The sequence below is a fragment of the Myxine glutinosa genome, chromosome 6 (assembly GCF_964187855.1).
Source record: "Myxine glutinosa chromosome 6, kmMyxGlut1.1, whole genome shotgun sequence".
Lineage (NCBI taxonomy): Eukaryota > Metazoa > Chordata > Myxini > Myxiniformes > Myxinidae > Myxine > Myxine glutinosa.
Genome location: NC_136266.1, coordinates 54,990,909 through 55,010,037, shown reverse-complemented (window position 1 = coordinate 55,010,037; position 19,129 = coordinate 54,990,909). Strand labels below are relative to the sequence as shown.

Genomic DNA, 19,129 nt, shown 5'->3' with positions numbered 1-19,129 from the left:
GAACTTAACTTCCATACGTACAACTTTATCTACCGTACGTGCAAGCTTCCACAATGCCGTACTGACCAAAGCGGCCCGTACTGTGTTCCCCACCGCGGAAGCCGTGCGATTCGTGAGGCTCCGCACTCAATCTCTCGCCTTTTTCTCACGGCACTTCACGCGACATCCAGCATGTCCTCCTTCGTGGAGCCACGCCCACTTCATCATCCACAGCCCACAGGGCCGCGCCCCCTCATTACTCCCACGACGTCACGACCACGCCCACTCCGTCTTTCGTTCGTCAGGCCCATGGCAACACCCCTTTTACCCTCCCAAAATAAATACTCTGTTCATCAAGATAGTAGCTACATACTCATGGGAGAGACTTAATGAGTGATCTAATCGAGGTTCTATTGATAGAGAATTAACTATATTGGGGCAGCCTGTTTGCTATGTACACGGGGAGGCGGGGGGGGGTAGGGGGGGAAGGGGGAGGGAGGGGAAGGGGGGGAAGGGGAGGGAGGGAAGGGGGGAAGGGGGAAGGGGAGGGGAAGGGGGGAAGGGGGAAGGGGGGAAGGGGGAAGGGGGAAGGGGGAAGGGGGGAGAGGGGGAAGGGGGGAGGGGAAGGGGGAAGGGGGGGAAGGGGAAGGGGGGAAGGGGGAAGGGGGGAGGGGAAGGGGGAAGGGGGAAGGGGGGAAGGGGAGGGAAGGGGGGAAGGGAAGGGGGAAGGGGGGAGGGAAGGGGAAGGGGGGGAGGGGAAGGGGGAAGGGGGGAGGGAAGGGGAGAGGGGGGGGAAGGGGAAGGGGGGGGGAAGGGGGAAGGGGGGGAGGGAAGGGGGAAGGGGAGGGGGGAAGGGGGAAGGGGGGGGAAGGGGGGGAGGAAGGGGGGATGGGGGGGAGGGGGAAGGGGGGGGAGGGAAGGGGGAAGGGGGGGAGGAGGGAGGGGAAGGGGGGAGGGAAGGAGGGAAGGGGAAGGGGGAGGGGGGGAGGAAGGGGGAAGGGGGGAGGGAGGGGGAAGGGGGAGGGAGGGAGGGAAGGGGAAGGGGGGGAGGGGAGGGAGGGAAGGGGGAAGGGGGGGGAGGGAGGGGGAAGGGGGGAGGGGAAGGGGGGAGGGGGGAAGGGGGAGGGAGGGGGAAGGGGGGAGGGGTTGGGAGGGAAGGGGGGGAGGGGAGGGAAGGGGAGGTGAGGGGAGGGGAGGGAGGGAAGGGGGGAGGGGAGGGAGGGAAGGGGGGAGGGAGGGAGGAAGGGGAGGGGGGAGGGGAAGGGGGGTTAGGGGGAGGGGAAGGGGGAAGGGGGGAGGGGGGAGGAGGGGAGGGGGGAGCAGGAGGGGGAGGGGGCGAGAGGAAGGGGGGAGGGGGGAGGAAGGAGGGAAGGGGGGGAGAGGAGAAGGGGGGGAGGAGGAGAGAAAGGGGGGAGGGAGGAGGAGAAAGGGGGGAGGAGGAGAGAAGGGGGAAGGGGAGGAGGGAGAGAAGGGGGAGGGGAGGAGGGAGAAATGGGGGAGGGGGAGAAGGGGGAGGGGGGAGAAAGGGGGAGGGGGGAGAAAGGGTGAGGGGGAGAAAGGGGGTGGGGGTGAAAGGGGGAAGGGGGAGAAAGGGGGAGGCGGGGAGTGGGGAGGCGGGGGAGGGGGCGAAGGAGGAAGGGGGAGGGGGAGAAGAGGGGAGAAGGGGGAGGGGGGAGAAAGGGGGAGGGGTGGAGAAAGGGGGAGGGGGTGGAGAAGGGGGAGGGGGGAGAAGGGGAGGGGGAGAAAGGGGGAGGGGGGGAGAAAGAGGGTGGGGGGGAGAAAGGGGAGGGGGGAGAAGGGGGAGGGGGGGAGAAAGGGGGAGGGGGGAGGGGGGGGGAAAGGGGGAAGGGGAGAAGGGGGAAGGGGGGAAGGGGGAGGGGGAGAAAGGGGGAGGGGGAGAAAGGGGGAGGGGATGGGGGGAAGGGGATGGGGGGGATAAAGGGGGAAGGGGAAGGGGGGGGGAGAGAAAGGAGAGGGAGGGAGAAAGGGGGGGGGAGAGAAGGGGGGAGGGAGGCTGAATGAAGAAATACAAATAAGAACAGCTCGTGTAGGAGAGAAATAAATGTACGGGGGTGTGGGAGGACTGCAAAGCGATGGGAAAAAGGTTTGAAAGAAGATAAGTGGTGAGGAGTATGGAATAAGGAACATGCGCAAGCATTCAACGTCATTGGGGGTAGGGGGTCGTGCTTGCGTACGTAATAATAGATGGCTCCAATCGTATTTTCCTGCAATGCCTGATCGTCGAGAGCAACCGTCTGGCTGTTGGGGGGGGAGATTGGGCCTGTTATACATATATACTAGCGTGACTCGGCGCGCTCTGCGCGCCTCACCACACGTCGTTTCAGAGGGGTAGGCATCTTTGACCATTTTGGTGTCTTTTGGGTCTTCATGGTGTTTTGAGTCTTCAGGCCATTTGGGTCTTCAAGGTCTTTTGGATCCTCTGGGCCTTTAAGGGTATTTTGGGTCTTTGAGGTGTTTTTGGGTCTTTGGTGTCTTCAGAGGCTTTTGGGTCTTAAGGGTCTTCGGTGTCTTTTGGGTCTGTAGGGTCTTTTTGATCTTTTGGGTCTTTGGGGTGTTTTGGGTCTTTGGGGTGTTTTGGGTCTTCGGGGTGCTTTGGGTCTTCGGGGTGCTTTGGGTCTTCGGGGTGTTTTGGGTCTTCGGGGTGTTTTGGGTCTTCGGGGTGTTTTGGGTCTTCGGGGTGTTTTGGGTCTTCGAGTGTTTTGGGTCTTCGGGTGTTTTGGGTCTTCGGGGTGTTTTGGGTCTTCGGGGTGTTTTGGGTCTTCGGGGTGTTTTGGGTCTTCGAGGTGTTTTGGGTCTTCGGGTGTTTTGGGTCTTCGGGGTGTTTTGGGTCTTCGGGGTGTTTTGGGTCTTCGGGTGTTTTGGGTCTTCGGGGTGTTTTGGGTCTTTGGGGTGTTTTGGGTCTTCGGGGTCCTTTTGGGTCTTCGGGGTGTTTTGGGTCTTCAGGGTGTTTTGGGTCTTCGGGACATTTTGGATCTTCGGGGTGTTTTGGATCTTCGAGGTGTTTTGGGTCTTTGGGGTGTTTTGGGTCTTTGGGGTGTTTTGGGTCTTTGGGGTGTTTTGGGTGTTTTGGGTCTTTGGGGTCTTTGGGGGTCTTCAGAGTATGTTGGGTCTTTTGGGGTCTTCATGGTATTTTGGGTCTTCAGGGGTCTTGGTGGTCTGAAGGGTCTTGGGGGAATTAAAGGGTCGTCAAAGGTCTGAGGGGTCTCAGCAGTCTCAACGCAATTAAGAGGGTTAATAAGAGGATGGTAATTTTATTTGAAGAAGAAGAAGACGTTTTGGTCGCATATAAACATACGTACAAAGTGAACCATATACGTTTGCTCTATTATAATAAGATATATGTATATTTTTTGTATACAAATTCGAGGTTCGTGTTAGAACTAACACATTAAACATGAAAACATGCAGGGACACATAAAACATACAACAAAGGGAGGAGGAAACAAGAGGGGGAGAGAGAGGAAAGCATACAAGCACAGCAACAGTGGAGAACAGGGACATCGGTAGATCTGCGCAAGGGAGAGGGCTGAGGGTAGGGGGGGGGGGGGGGGGGGAGGGAAGGTACACGGTATAAAACAAATGAACACAACGAGGAATATCAGCAATGAAGTCAGAGATTGAAAGAGGTGGATTTAGGGTGTTTTAACAGGGGTAGAAAAGATCAAGGTTTTGGATGGGGGAAGATAAGAGATGGTGGTGAACAGCTGTTTTAAAGACCTGGAGGGAGGAGTGGGATTGAAGAGAGTGAGGGAGTTTGTTCCAGAGGTGGGAAAAAGAGGAATGAAAGAGTGAAGGTGAGCAGAGAGTCTTGATTTTGGCATTTTCGACCGGTATTTTTGACCATTTTTCGACCATTTTTGGTTTCGAGTCTGTAGAATACAGAAAGACACCAACCTGCCTGTGGTCAAGAGACTGAAAGGCCCTCAAAATCAGCTTCATCGCAGGAGATTCCAATGATTCTAAAAGCTTTGGATTCTACTGTATGAAGCCAGGCTGGGTGTGAAGCAGGAACACCAGCCCAGCGGAGAGCGGTATTCCATCAACCTGCAGATGAAAGCTTTGTAGGTGGTGAGGAGCTCAGGTGTGCTGAGGAAGGACTTCGCACGATGTCGGATGCCCAGTCGGCGACTGGCTTTGGAAGCTAACTTGGAAATGTGGTTTTCCCAGGAAAGATCATGGCAGATAGTGAGACCCAAAAGCTTGAGTGACAGAACTTCTGGAGAGGATTGTTGAGAAAGTAGATGGGAGGTTTTCCAGGTGGTCTTTTCGGAGAGACATAGTGAGAGTGTGAGATTTGTCAGGATTGAAAGACATGACACATAATCCTATCTTCACACAATCCTCCCATCTCAAATAAGGTCTAACTCTTTTCCTCCTACCTTGTTCGCTCAACCTATCCGATCTCTTTGCCATTCTTTCTTCCCCCAATCCACACCAATGTCCAGCCCACCTCAGCCGGCATTTCACCACTCTCCTCATCAAGCTTATCTGTGCACCTACATCTTCCCCTCAGTTCATCCATTCTCCTCCTATCCACCCTCTTCACTACTGCAATCCTCCCTGCCCCAGTTGTTCTCGCAAACCTGCAGTCTCTGTTCTTGTTTCTCTGCCAGTGCCACCATCTCCAGACCGTAAAGGTAGGCCAGCGTTACACAAGACTTCAGAACCTTTCCTTTCAATCTCTTGGAAATATTTCTGTCTTCCATTACACCCTCCACCCTCCTCCATGCATTCACATCCACCGGAATCCTCCTCCGCACATCTTTCACTGATTTACCATCCCAGGTATATATCACTGGTATACGCACAATGTATCGTTTTCCAATATTTCATTAAAAACAGGAAATTTAGTTTGGGTATTCAGGGCCTTTTTGAGCCCTGAATACCCAAACTCTCCCAGAGAGAGAATCTCTCTCCATCCTCTGAGAGAGAGAGGATGGGAGAGAAAAGGAGGTGAATATCCTTTTCTTGTCCTTTATTTCCATGACTTCCAATCCATGATGCACATCCATAATTATCCAGTGCACAGGATTAAAAATTGATGAGCGAATTGTTTTTCAAATTTACATGTGTTTCCCCAGCATCATGACGTGTCTATGTGGTGGTTCCAATATAAATATAAACAAAAGTGGCACAGCTTGGGTCTGCATCTTACATGGGGCAGACTGACTTGTTGCCATGGCATGAGGCCTGAAGCCAAGGGACTGGGATTCGGAGATGGGCCTGTACTAATATTTGTGTCATGGGGCCCTCCATGCTGGGTCACTACTGCAGCTCAAAACCTGGGACAGCGAAGGAGTTTGGAGGAGGGTCCGGGCTCTGTGGCATGGGCATTCACAGTGTGTGGGACGGATAAGGTTTCTGGAAGAAAACGTGGGCAGTTTTGCCCCAAATGGACCATTTTCTGCACTTCTGTTCAAAATTAAGTTTGAAAGCTTGATGCACACCTGGCATGTAGCCACTGCGCCATCTAATGCAGCACCATATACGTATCTAATGAACTACAGATACAGATAACCAGGATAAAATTGACCATCTGTACTGCAACGGTTGTGCACATGGTCTTGATTGTTGTTCATATTCTGATTTTCAACCATTTCTCTCGCTTATGGCTTGAAACTAAATCTGTGCAGAGTCAACTAAACCACTAATGCCGTCATTTTCATTCCCATTGCTTTCTTCCATCATTATGTTGGAACCCATCTGTGGATCGGTCCCATCGGCCGATGGGTCTGACCCGTTTGCGGATCCGCAGATGGGCGACCCATCTGTGGATCCGCAAACGGGTCAGACCCATCGCTGAGGGCCTCATAGAATCACATAGGGCCTCATAGAATCACACTGAGGGCCTCATAGAATCACATAATGCGTTATTGTGTTTATATAATTGACAATGCCCCGATTACGAAGCCACACCTTCATCTTTAGCTTTGGGGTGATTAAGGCATGCCAGGAATTGCTATATAAACAATGGAGAGCTGAGTCTGCCAGTGCCACCGGCGAAGTAGACCAGAAGTAGAAGTACACCAGCGAAGTAGCGAAGTAGACCAGACCAGAAGTAGACCAGTAGACCAGCGATGGGTCTGCATTGTCATTTCTCGTGCATCCACAGATGGGTCGCCCATCTGCGGATCCGCAAACGGGTCAGACCCATCGGCCGATGGGACCGATCTCACAGATGGGTTCCAACAATTAGATTCATAAATGACCATACAATGGGACATTTTGGACTGAGTGCTGTCAGTGAAATCTAAATTTGAATTGGGGGTGGCCGCATTCCATCCCAAAGCCTACAGCTAGGGTTTACTCTGAGTCTTCCCAACATGACATCATAGTACAAAGGATGCAGTTTTGCTTTCAGTTTTTGCTGGATATTTTAATTTCAAAAGTCGCCACATTCTTCAATTTTTATTTTCTTTTGAAACATAGCGTAAAGACCAATTTTCAGTGTTATATTTTCAGTGAATATCAGGCATGTCGGCGGCTGGACGCACGCGCAAATACATAGTCGCATGCAGGCACACCGAGACCGAGCTCCTTTTATATATTAGATTATTAAAAATTGTATTGTCGTTTGGATTCTCCTTTAAATAATTCACAACAGCAAAATCCGTTGGGATCTTGCATGTAAGCGGCATTTGAAAGTTTCAGGGAGAGAATCAGAGAGAAGGAGAAATAAAGGAGAGAGTCAGAGACAGTCAAAGAGATTGATAGACAGAGATAACGAGAGTCAGAGAGAGAAACAGAGAGCGAGGGAGAGAGAGAAAGAGAGGGAGAGGGAGAGAGAGAGCAAGAGAGAATCATAAGAGAGAGAGAGAGAGAGAGAGAGAGAGAGGGAGAGAGAAAGAAAGAGAAAGAGAGAATAATATCAGAGAGAGAGAGAGGATGGAGAGAGTCAGAAAGAGAGGGAGAGTTCACAGAGAGAGGAGAGAGTCAGAGAGAGAGGGAGAGAGGGGGCAAGAGAGAATCAGAGAAAAGAGGGAGAGAGAGAGAGGAGGGGGAGAGAGAGAGAAGGGGGGGGGGAAGAGAGAGAGGAGGGGGGGGAGAGAGAGAGAGGATGGGAGAGAGTCAAAGAGAGAGGGAGAGAGGGACAGAGAGAGAGAGAGAGAGAGATAGAGAGAGAGCGGGGGTGAAAGAGAGAATTAGAGAAAAAGAGGGAGAGAGAGGAAGAGAGAGAGGAAGAGAGGGGGGAGGGAGAGGATGGGAGAGAGTCAAAGAGAGAGGGAGAGAGGGAGAGGATGGGAGAGAGTCAAAGAGAGAGGGAGAGAGGGAGAGGAGGGACAGAGAGAGAGAGATAGAGAGAGAGAGGGGAGGAGGGCGAGATAGAGAGAGAGGGAGGGGGGAGGTCGAGAGAGAATCAGGGAGAGAGGGTGGGGGAGAGAGAATCAGGGAGAGAGGTGGGGGGAGAGAGTCAGAGATAGAGAGAGAGTGAGAGGGATGGAGAGGGAGAGAGGGAGGGAGGGAGAGAGAGGGAGAGAGAGGGAAACTATGGTGTGCAGGTTTTATTTTGTTTGCTGTCTCCAAATACAGGAAAACCAGTCAAGCAGCTTTTGCTCAAGACATATTCACACTGTCAAAGGCCTAACCTTTTTCGTACAAGCACAAACAGGCAGAAGGTATGGCACAGCATGTTCTTTGTGTACAAACAACCACCAGCATAATGTTTCATGCAAGTCAATGTGCCATACCTTCTTCAACCATTTTCTCCCTTTCCCTGACAATCTAAGCCACCCAGACTGTACATTTCCCTGAGTTGTGCATTGCAGTAACTTGATGATACAGAAGTAATTGTACCATGAAAAGTAAATAAGTTGCTGGTAGAATGGGTTGCATTACATTCATGATGAATGGCAATCTATAATCTATAATAATGAAAGGCAATGTGTGTTAGTTACAGAGTCAGGTAGTTTGATGTATTTGCGTGTGTGTGTGTCTGCTCCACAACTTCAAAACCATAAAACGTAGCAGCCCCAAACTTTGCATGGATATTAAAGGAACTCCAAAGGAGTGCATGGATGAAAACTGTGTGTTTGTATAAATATAAATACCCTTTCTGAAGAGAAAAACGGCTTACCTTCATGAAAGGCTTCATGCCCGGTTAGCTCAACATAACCTCGCAGGGCTTTTAGCCATCATTTTGTTTCGGCCTCTTCAAACGTGCCCTTGCCTTGGAAACACAATCTACCCTCATGGACTAATTAAAGTATAGAATTGAAAGCTGTGTTCAGGTTTGAGGATCGGATCTAGAGGACTAATTATGTGCTGAAATCTGGAGTGGAATTAAAAATTTTAAAATAAATCGCCAATTCTTATAACTAAACATATTAATTTATTTATTTATATGCAAGAAAGGCTGTCATAAATCCTCCATATTTACACAAGGAAATACAAAAATAAAATTAATTAATCGGGAGGCCGGGGAAATTCCCGAGAGATTTTTAAAAAACTTCTTCTATACGGTATTTGAACAACAGAACGTAGATACTGCAACACATTTTAGTAATACATATGGACGAGACGATAAATCGGATGTTTTTTCCAAGTTGCAAAATGCTTCAACGTTATTCCCATTTGTCATAATTTCATTATTGTGATTGCAAACAATGAATACGGAGAAACAGTGTGAACAAATCATGAGTGCTTCTTCTTCCTCTTCCTAAAAGCACAATGGAGAACCTCAGCTACTGAGATTTGCAAAACATCAACATAAGGCCAAAAAATATATATTTCCGATCTCTGGTCAGCGTGCGCATCGATTTTGACCCTGCGCGTCAACAATTTTTTTTTTCTTCAAATTTCCAACGGCACCTACAACAGCGCGCGCCGTCTATATAATATAGAGCACATCATAAATTATAGACCACATTAAACATAAACAATACCGCGCTGCCTCAAGTATTCGTGTATACTTGAGGCGGCGCTGAGACGAGATAATTGCAATTAAGTGAGCCGTGACGTCACGTTCTCGCCGAAAACGCGATTTCGAGTGTGTGGAGCCTATTATGTATGCATGTTGCCGGGCCGGCGCGCTATCTCGGGAAATACGGGTCTGTGAGGGTATTGTCGCCATTGGTATCGACGTTCGCGCACGGTTCTCCCCTACAAAACTACGTTTAGATTGTCCAAATCCAACCAGCCGTTCCAAAGATATGAGTAGTTTTGTGTGACGTGCCGTCATGAATCCAATTGGCTGGATATTGTCATTTATTGAAACGAAGACGTTCTTTGTCGGGTTCGTGTGAAGCAACCAGAAGGCCTAGAGAACTGCGGGACGTGGGTGGTCTCATTAGTTAGGCCTGGATCCTATGTCGTTTGTCATGAAGTTGTAAGTGTCTGTGATAATCTGGTGGACTGGAAGAAGAGATCGTGGGAGACCATCGGCATGGATTCAAGCGCTTCCGCGTTAGCCGTTTAGCCCAGCTGCGAATGCGCCGATTTGAACCACACCATACAGCCCATCTGCGCATGCGCGGCTTTGATACACATGCAGCGTTTCATCCCGTACACGAAGATTGGTCCAGGGGTGTAGTCATTTGTGCATGCGCGGTTTTTTCAGCATTCAAATGCTTCGGCAATCGCCTGTTAGAGCACTTGCGCATGCGCAGTGTTGACACGATAGACGCATTGGAATGTTTGACGGTACGGCAAGGCGATCTCGACAACGAAATGACAGTCTATAATATGCTTGAATAACTTAATGATTTTCAGAAAAAATACATTTAAAAAATAACTTATTAAGCTTGTGTTCATTATTTACAAAAAGGCCGACCTGTCCCATTGGCTGTCTTTAATTTCTCTCTGGACGGCGCCACGGCAGATGAGGAGGACCACAAGGCATGAGGCCACAAAAAACACCTTTATATGTGCAATCCATGCTTTTCAAAAAAAAAAACCCAAAAAAAAAACCGCATCACCGCATCAATTCTGGAACTTTGGTCTGACCAGAGACCAGCAATATATTTTTTTTGGCCTAAGCGATTATTTTATTATTCCTTGTGTTTTTTGGCAAAATACACTGCCCAGATCTTCTTCAAACTCGGTGATAAACTTTTTCTTCAAACTCGGTGAGAAACTTTTTCTTCAAACTCGGAAAACATTATGGAGAAACTCAGCTCCTGATAATTCTTCTTCACCTTCACTTACAGAAAACTTTACTGAGAAACTCAGCTATAGATTACATAAACTCCAAAGTCTCCTTTTGTTACCTTCGCCACAACAGGTGGATTGAGGTTATGTTTTCAACCCTGTGTCTGTCTGTCTGTTTTTTAACAAGAAATCTCAAAAGGTTGTGGATGGATTCGGAATAAATTTGGCAGAGAGGTAGCATATGTGACAAGGACGAAATGATTAGATTTTGGTGAAGATCCGGATTCGGATCCATCTAGTATGATTTTTTAAATGATTCTTCACCATTGGGAAAAAAATGAATGAATGATCGTTTTTTTTTTAAAGGCCATTTTCCCCGCTAGAGCAGGGGTTAGCCTTAGTTAGATTGTCATGGTTGACATCACAATCATGGTTCCCTGTTTGAGGCAATGTGTTTTTTTTTTTATGGCCGGATGCCCTTCCTGACGCCAACCCTTGGTCGCCTCTTACGATGCGTAGGGATATGGTGTACCTATTCTAAACCGGGGTACACACCGGGATCATTCATCCCAGCAAGCTGGTACTCAATTTGCCGACCTCGGAAGGATGACAGGCTGAGTCAACCCCCTGGCGTTAATTCAGCGATCGACCGGGATTCGAACCCAGGATCCTCGGATCCCAAGCCGGCACCCTAACCGCTAAGCCAACACCAGGCACCAGGCACCAGGCTACACTTCACCATTGGGAGACGGGGCCAAACACGATACATAGCAGGATATCTCAAACAGTTGTGGACAGATTTGGACGAAACTTGGTGGACCGGTTGTGTGTGTGACAAGGACTAATCGATTCGATTTGGTGAACATCTGAATATGGATTCGGATATGAGAATTATTTAATTTTTTAAAAGTGATTCTTCACCATTGAGTGATAGGGCTAAAACCAACATATAGCAGGATATCTCAAAACGTTATGGATGGATTTGGACGAAGGTTGGTGGACAGGTTGTGTGTTTGACTAGGAAGAATCGATTCAATTTTGGTGAAGATCCGGATCCGGCTAGTATAATTTTTAAAGTGATTCTTCACCATGGCGAGACAGGGCCAAAACGATATATCGCAGGATATCTCAAAAAGTTGTGGACAGATGATTTTGATTAAATGTAATTCTGTATTGTGATGTCCTGGTCTACTCTAGGATACAAAACATAATCTGTTCACCTGGTGGAGGTATGCTCTCTACTGAGTGCCGTTCTAGTTCATATCGCTGTTATGTCGAGGTGCATCGTGGCTCTGAAAATGCCATAAAACTTAAGAAGACGAAGAAGATATAAGGAGCACAGGCTGGGGGCCCTTTATCTGGGGAAAGTTAACAATGGAAAGTTAACTCCCCCACCCCATCCTCCTGGGGTATGTTCCTTTACCAATCAGCTTTGTGTTGCTTGCCAAGCCGGTCGCTCCTTATCAACCGTTTCCGTGGAGTGCTACCTTGAGTGCTTAAGACACTTGGCGAGCGACGTTCTTCAAGCTTATTGGTAATGGAACACCCCTGATCACTCCTCCTGCTCTGCAACCTCCTCCTCATCCTCTGATACCCACTCACCCCCTCCTTTTCCCTGCTCAACGCTCCTCCTGCTCTCTGCTCAACCCTCCTCCTGCTCTCTGATCAACCCTCCTGCTGATCCCCACTCACCCCTCCTGCTGATCCCCATTCACCCCTCCACCTTCTGCCCACTCACTCCTCCTCCTGATCCCCTCATCCCTCCTCTTGTTCCAATCTCCCTCTCCTCCTGCTCCCTGCTCCCTCTCCTCCTGATACCCACTCACCCTCATCCACCTTATCCCCGCTCACTCCTCCTTTCCCACCATCCTCCTTTACCACTGCCATCCTCCTTCCTTCTCCCCTTCCCCTCCCCTCTCCCCTTCCTCTTCCTCCCCCCCCCCCCTCCCCTCCGCTCTTTCCCCCCTCTCTTAATACACCTATCAGCAAAGCGACTGAGTTGCCTGGCAACGCCAGGTACCTTTGCTAGTAATAAAAGAGAACGTTTGTCAGTCAGCCAGTGTGTGTGTGTGTGTGTGTGTGTGTGTGTGTGTGTGTGTGTGTGTGTGTGTGTGTGTGTGTGTGTGTGTGTGTGTGTGTGTGTCCTCCATAAATCTAAAATCATGAAACCTAGTGGCCAGAAACTTTGTATGCATACTAAAGGAACTTCAAGTGCATGAATGAAAATTGGGTGTTTGAATAAATTTAAACACCTCCTTTGAAGATAATTAACGGCCTTATTAAATTACAACAAAAACAGGCTTCATCCTTGGTCAACCTGCTCTCCAACACAGGGGTCTTAAACTTCATTTGTTTCAGCCTGCACAAAAACGCCTTGGAACAGGCCTCACAGTCCTATGGTGTACATTTGAAGACTTAACATGTCTTCTATCATTAAAAGAAGGTACTGTTTTGAGGAAACAAAGGTACATTTTGATTACAACCCATGCATAGGAAATGAGATAATGCATGTTTTGTTCTGAACAATCATCGCTGCAGTGGTGAAGGTACGTTCTTATAATGCAGAGGAAATAAAATGGTGAAATCTTAAAATTAACATAATAGTGAAATAACGAGAACAGCACTTTTTGATATCAAGACGTCCTTCGACCGATATGCCTCCACCCACATTATAACATCTATATAATAATACCGTAAGGACTCGACTTTGTTATCCCTTTTACGCCGCACCCAGTGACCCGATGCCCACGGCACTAATGGATTTACGATCTACGAACCGCGCTCTTTGTTTATCACGTACAGCCAGACTCGAAAAATCTGAATTAGTCGACTTTGGGGCCCAAAAGCATCCGATTAACGGCCGATACGACGCCATCTTTCGACGCCATCGTATTGGCGTCTGCTGGGCGAAGGCGATGCGAGCCGTCCGCTGATTGGACAGTCGAGTGGTGTCATTAAATAATGGGCCGTGCTTACTGCTTACTGATATTGATCTGAAACTTGCAAATGGGCATGTATTGCAAAGCAATTTTCCTTCTTATATTGTCCAAGTCTAAAATACACACCCACACACACACATAAATCAGCTGATCGTCAAATCTGCATTCCCTACAACCAGTGATTACAGGTTTAAAAAATGATTTTTTGACGTATTGACTCAACGATGTAAATAGGAAAGCATTAATTTAATTATTTCCTTCTTATTCTGTAAAAGCGGCCTCGACGGTATAGTGTGCGATTGCCCAAAGCAGGTTCTTATTTTGCCAATCGTTAGTCGTACAATAAATACTTACGGAATATTAAATGAAAAAAAAAGTTTCTTTCTTGAATATTTTAAAGCATTTTGTTTTTCATTCCACATGGTGTGTTTCTTCCCTCCCTCTGTGGACAACCAAGTGCCGGCTTCCGGTGGTAGTATAATCCTCTGTAGCAGTGTCGGGTTTTATGAGCCAATGATTATGGTGCGGCGCATGTCGAGTCACAGCAGGATTTTATGAAACGCCATTTGAAGTTGTGAAAAAGGTCAGAGTACCTGCTAACATGTCAAGCTACAGCAGGGCGGCGCAGGTCAGTTATAGTTAATCAACGGATCAATGAGAATGTCCTTTACTGTACGTACTGTACTTTACCACATCGGTTAGAAACGCTGCCGCAGGAGATCTCCGATGGTCTTTACTTTAGCTTCTGTTTTGGATTCGGTTCCCGCCTCCTGATACCTCGCAGGTGTGACGTCGCATCAGAGGACGTTAAGCCAGCTGTCTCATCTGATTGGACAGTCGAAGGCGACAGCAAGCCGTCCACTGAGTGGACAATCCAGAGCATGCATTTGTGCCGGTGTCGGCGATCGTTGTTCATATATGCACTCTTCATTCTCATCTTTCTTCCTAACTCTTACTCGGACAAGCAAATCCCCGAAGCCATCTATAATGGTACACTCTATCCATACACCACATCCTCCCTTCCGTGGATGTTCCACGGGTTTCGGCTAGTCATTATAAATACTTGTACCAAGTTTGATTCAAATCCCCTCAGCTGCTCCCAAGTATCACATTTTTGCCTGACATGACCTCTGACCTTCGACCTGTGATGCCAAAATGTAATCAGTTCATCTTTTCATCATCATATATACTTGTAACAAGTTTGGTCAAAATCCCATCACTGGTTCACAAGTTAGCACAATAATCTTTACCTAATGGGACCTCATGACCCCATAATGTAATCCATTTAACTTTACATCATGATAATACTGATACCAAATTTAATTTAAATCCCTTCAACTGTTCTAAAGTTATCAAATATTTTACTTAACATGACCTCTGACCTTTGACCTTTGCCCTCTTTATCCCCAAAATCGAATAAGTTCATCTTTACATCATTATCAGAGCATACTCTAGTACTCTCCATCTAGGGATGGCATGGAAAAAAATGTTGGTCCCATCTGCTACATACAAAACAAAAGTTGGACTATCTTCTCTAAAAGGTCACTTCAGCTACACATGAGAGCCTACTTGGTCTTTTCAGGTGATTGTCATGGCAGGGATCACTTTTCAGTATTTCAGACCATGGCAAAAGCAACAAAAAGCAAAAAACCCAGATTGGTCAAATCTGGAAATTTATCCTCTTGTTCATCATCATCAAAATCATCTTCAGACAGCATATTTCCGACCTGCTTCTATCAATAGCAATGATTCTGGTACCATCCAACAAAGTTATACTTCGTAAGGCATCCTTTGGTATTGTAATTTTCATGGCTTGAAAGGATTGCACGAAAAGTATGCAAAACTCCATTCCTTTGTAAAAGAATAGGAAGGGATCCAAGGGATGGGTGGGACTATGACTGTCAATCACCTTTACGGGGGGCAGGGCCGCTGGACACATTTGCCCCATTTTCGTATACATATATATACAGTCGCGTGAAAAAGTAAGTTCACCCCATGTAAAGTTTTGACTTTTTAAAACATATTTCAACATCCAGCTATTTGATCTTCATTTTAACAATATTGATAGATAAAGGTGATATAATATAACAAATATCATGAAACATTTACATTTTGTAGTCCATTGTATAATTTAAATAAACATAAATGCAATCATAGAGATATCATATCATATCATAATAATAAGATATCATAATAAGATATGATAAATGATATCATAGAGAACAGCCTGAACAGGCGATTATCCACTCCAGCTCTGAATTGAATATATATTTGAACTGATATTTTGTGTTCCTTTCATCATTGTTTTGGTATGCTGCATCGAGTGCAGTGGTTAATGGTCAATTATTATAAATTTTAATATGAAGATCTGACTTTACCTATGAATATGCCCTATGGCGACTGAGTTTAGGGATTTGGGGGGAAGGGATTGGGAGCAGGGGCAGGGAGGATGTGGAAAATTATGTTTTGCCCCCGGACACCAGACACCCTCAGTACGCCACTGGTGAGCACATCTATAAAGTTTGTACGACAACATTTCTAAATCATTAGTAGAACATCGGTATACATTTACATAAAAAGTGAAGAAACAAGTACTAAAAACATTTTTTTAAGTATAAAGGGATGTCGTTAGGTTACTCCAAAAATTATGCAAACAAGGCAGGGATGATGACAAGAAATGACCATGTGAAACCATCCCGACATCTTTTTTGAATAACGTTTGTCCCTAGAAAAGACACTGTGTGCGTGTATGTGTGCGTGTATGTGTGTTTGATATAGCTTTGTCTTTTCTGTCCTTTGTGAAGTAAAGAAACATTAGAGGCAACGAAAATAGGCTTAACATTAGAAAATCAAATGCCAGCATACTAATTAATTAGTCAGGCCACTGGGAAATTCCCGAGAGATTTTTTAAAACTTTTTCTTAGAAGCTATTGTGTACACATATACTTTAATACACACCCTGTAAAAAAATCCTTTGTGGGAGGAGAGAGGGGAAAAGGTGGGGTGGGAGTCCAGAGAGAAAAGGGTACGGGTCCGGAGGGAGAGGGAAGAGGGAGGGGAAGGGGTAGGTGGAACTTGGGAGGATGGATGGGGGATTGGATGGGAGGAGGGAGGAGTGGTGTGGGAGGAGGTGGGAGGAGGGAGGGGAAGGTGTGTGGTAGTATCTTTGCTAGTTAAGTTATACATAAAAGTCACACCCATACAGTTTCAGTTACATGTAATTCTATGTTGTCAAACATGTTTCCAAACATTGTTGACAAATTCACTTTATGAAACTCTTCCTCCCTGCTCCAGGTGTTGCTCATTTAAAAAATAAAAATATTTCTTTCAATGATGCACAATACATTATTTTGCATTCCAGTTTTTCAGTACCTTTCTTTTCAATGATGCATTCATAACGAGATTATCATTGAGTTACCCGTGCAGGTGGTCACAAAACGAGTAACAAATTGAGGGGATATTTCAGCAGAAATCTTCATGCTATAATAGTATAATGGAACAAACGTGGACGTCACGGAAACTCCAAAATTGACATGTGGTGGTAAATAGCGCCACCATAAAGCCGGTATTACAAATCGTCTTTTTATCATGATATGGGATGGAGTATGGCATATTGTGATCAATAAAAAAAATAAATCAAAAATGACTAGAATTATAAAATGCATTTCCAAGACTGTGACAGCACATTGCCCTCCAAAGGTGGGCCAAGATGGGTAAAGTGCCTGCTAGTTTTGAGTATTAATTAATTGGTGTGTTTCCATTGACACTTTTGCAATAATTAAATTGAAGACATCTGCCATAGAGCAGTTTTGAAATCATTTTGCGTTATTTTTTTTCGTCCCTCCTTCTAACCTTGCCTCACCGGCCCCTTGACTCATGCCCTCTAACCCTGACCCAACATGCCCTGCTCTGTACCTCTCTTCCTCTTCTCTCTAAATTTCCTCGGAATTATCTGCTGGCACCATGTCCGATGTGTAGTTGTTTATGTAAGATTGTCTAAGGGGGCTAAGCGTTATGGGTAAGTATCTGGTCTGTTGTGCCGGTTCTAAATGATTTACAGTAATGTAGATATGGGCCTTTGAATCCTGATTGATGTGCTTGTAAATAGGTGTTTTTTATTTCGGTAAAGACTGTTTCCATCCTGCTCAAATTGTCGATTTTCTATTGATTGGCTCAATTTAGCATGTAAAATTAGATGGGAAGTTCTGCCCCACTGATTGGCTACGTAATTAGTCAAAGACCATCATCGGTTCGCTCGGCTGTACATAATAAATAGATGGGTGGCCATTGTGGGTTCGGTCCCCAATTGGGATCAACAAAACATCAGTAAGGTAATGCATTGATAAAGGAGTGAGAACCCTGCTCGGTTTGGTTTGGTGGTTTCAATTGGCGTCCGTGGTTAACTAACAACCCGACAGACCACTGAATTATCCGTTGCTAGTGGCTTCAGATCTGGAGGTCAGAAAGGCGGGTCCGAGGAACCGCCTCGTGGTAGCCGCCGAAGTGCGGTTCCGTAACAATGTATAACTAAAAGCTACCAGTCCAGAGCATTACTGTTAAAATACTGCATCGTTGAAGAGGGGACGTCAACTCGGCTGTTCCTTCTGCAATCCTTCAGACCTGAAATTTTTGAAAGGATAGTCATACAAACTATCCTCTTCCCCCTCACCCTTCTTCAACAATATAGGGCCAGATTTCCAAAAGGTGTTTCAGAGTTAGATGAGTGTAGCATTCCATTCAAAGTCACCCATTCAAAGTTAATCTCCAATTGCCAAAGAGTGATTATCTAATGTGGATCAAAACCTAATAACAAGCATTTGAACTAGAACGGCACTCCGTAGAGAGCATACCTCCACCTGGTGAACAGTTTACGTTTTGTATTCTAGAGTCGACCAGAAAATCACAATACAGAATCGCATTTAATCAAAATCATCCGCCCACCACTTTTTGAGATATTCTGCTATATATAGTTTTTGGCCCTATCTCCCAATGGCGAAGAATCACTGAGAAAATTCTACTAGCTGGATCCGGATTCGGATGTTCACCAAAATTTAATCGATTCTTCCTTGTCACACACACAACATGTCCACCAGGTTTCGTCCAAATCCGTCCAAAACTTTTTGAGATATCCTGCTATATGTTGGTTTTAGCCCGATCACTTTATGGCAAAGAATCACTTAAAAGTTAAACAATTCTCATATCCGAATCCATATTCAGATCTTCACCAAAATCGAATCGAATCGTCCTTGTCAGACACCAAACCGGTCCACCAAGTTTCGTCTAAATCCGTCCATAGCTTTTTGAGATATCTTGCTATGTATCGTTTTTGGTTCCATCTCCCAATGGTGAAGAATCACTTAAAAACTTCTACCAGCCGGATCCGAATCCGGATCTTCACCAAAATCTAATCATTTCGTCCGTGTCACATGCGCTACATCTCTGCTAAATTTCATCCGAATCCTTCCACAACTTTTTGAGATATCTTGTTCACAAACAAACAAACAATCAAACAAACAAACAAACCGACAGACAGGGGTGAAAACATACCCTCCATCCACCTTTGGTGGCAGAGGTAATAACAAAGAAACATTTACACATCAGTGAGGGCATGTTTAAGAGTGTGTATAAGGCCCTGAAGCAAGAATCAGGCAAAAATGGTATAGTTAGAACTGCAGTTGTACCCTCATATAATACCTGGCAGTTTCAGTTAACTTTAGAATTACTATAGGTTACACTATTGTGGTTAATGTACTGCAGTAAAGAATGCCGGTCACTGAAGTGATTACAGTTCTAATTACAGTAAGCTGCAGAGAATAATTATACGTATAAGAATTGCAAGTCTTATAATTCGTAGTGTACATGGGACGGCGAATATGAATGCACGAAGAGCGCTTGAATTGGCTCAAGCGGAGGCAGAAGAGGAGAGGAATAGGATAGGTCACCCAAGTGTATTGAGAATCTTTGAAGATAGATCCAATGACAAAATATGACAATATCGAATTTGTCCGGAGTTACAGACTCTCGAAGGAATCATTTTGTTGGCTGCTGAATCTAGTGTGAGCTAAACAACATGCGATGAGGAGTAATGCACTGAATCCTCTCCA

At 46.1% G+C, this 19,129-nt stretch overlaps 1 protein-coding gene across 1 annotated transcript in view; it reads right to left on the bottom strand.

Moving 5' to 3' along the window:
- LOC137429374 (rho guanine nucleotide exchange factor 28) overlaps positions 1-19,129 on the bottom strand; it is a 252,669-nt gene that overhangs the window by 86,186 nt on the left and 147,354 nt on the right. The window lies entirely within an intron of this gene.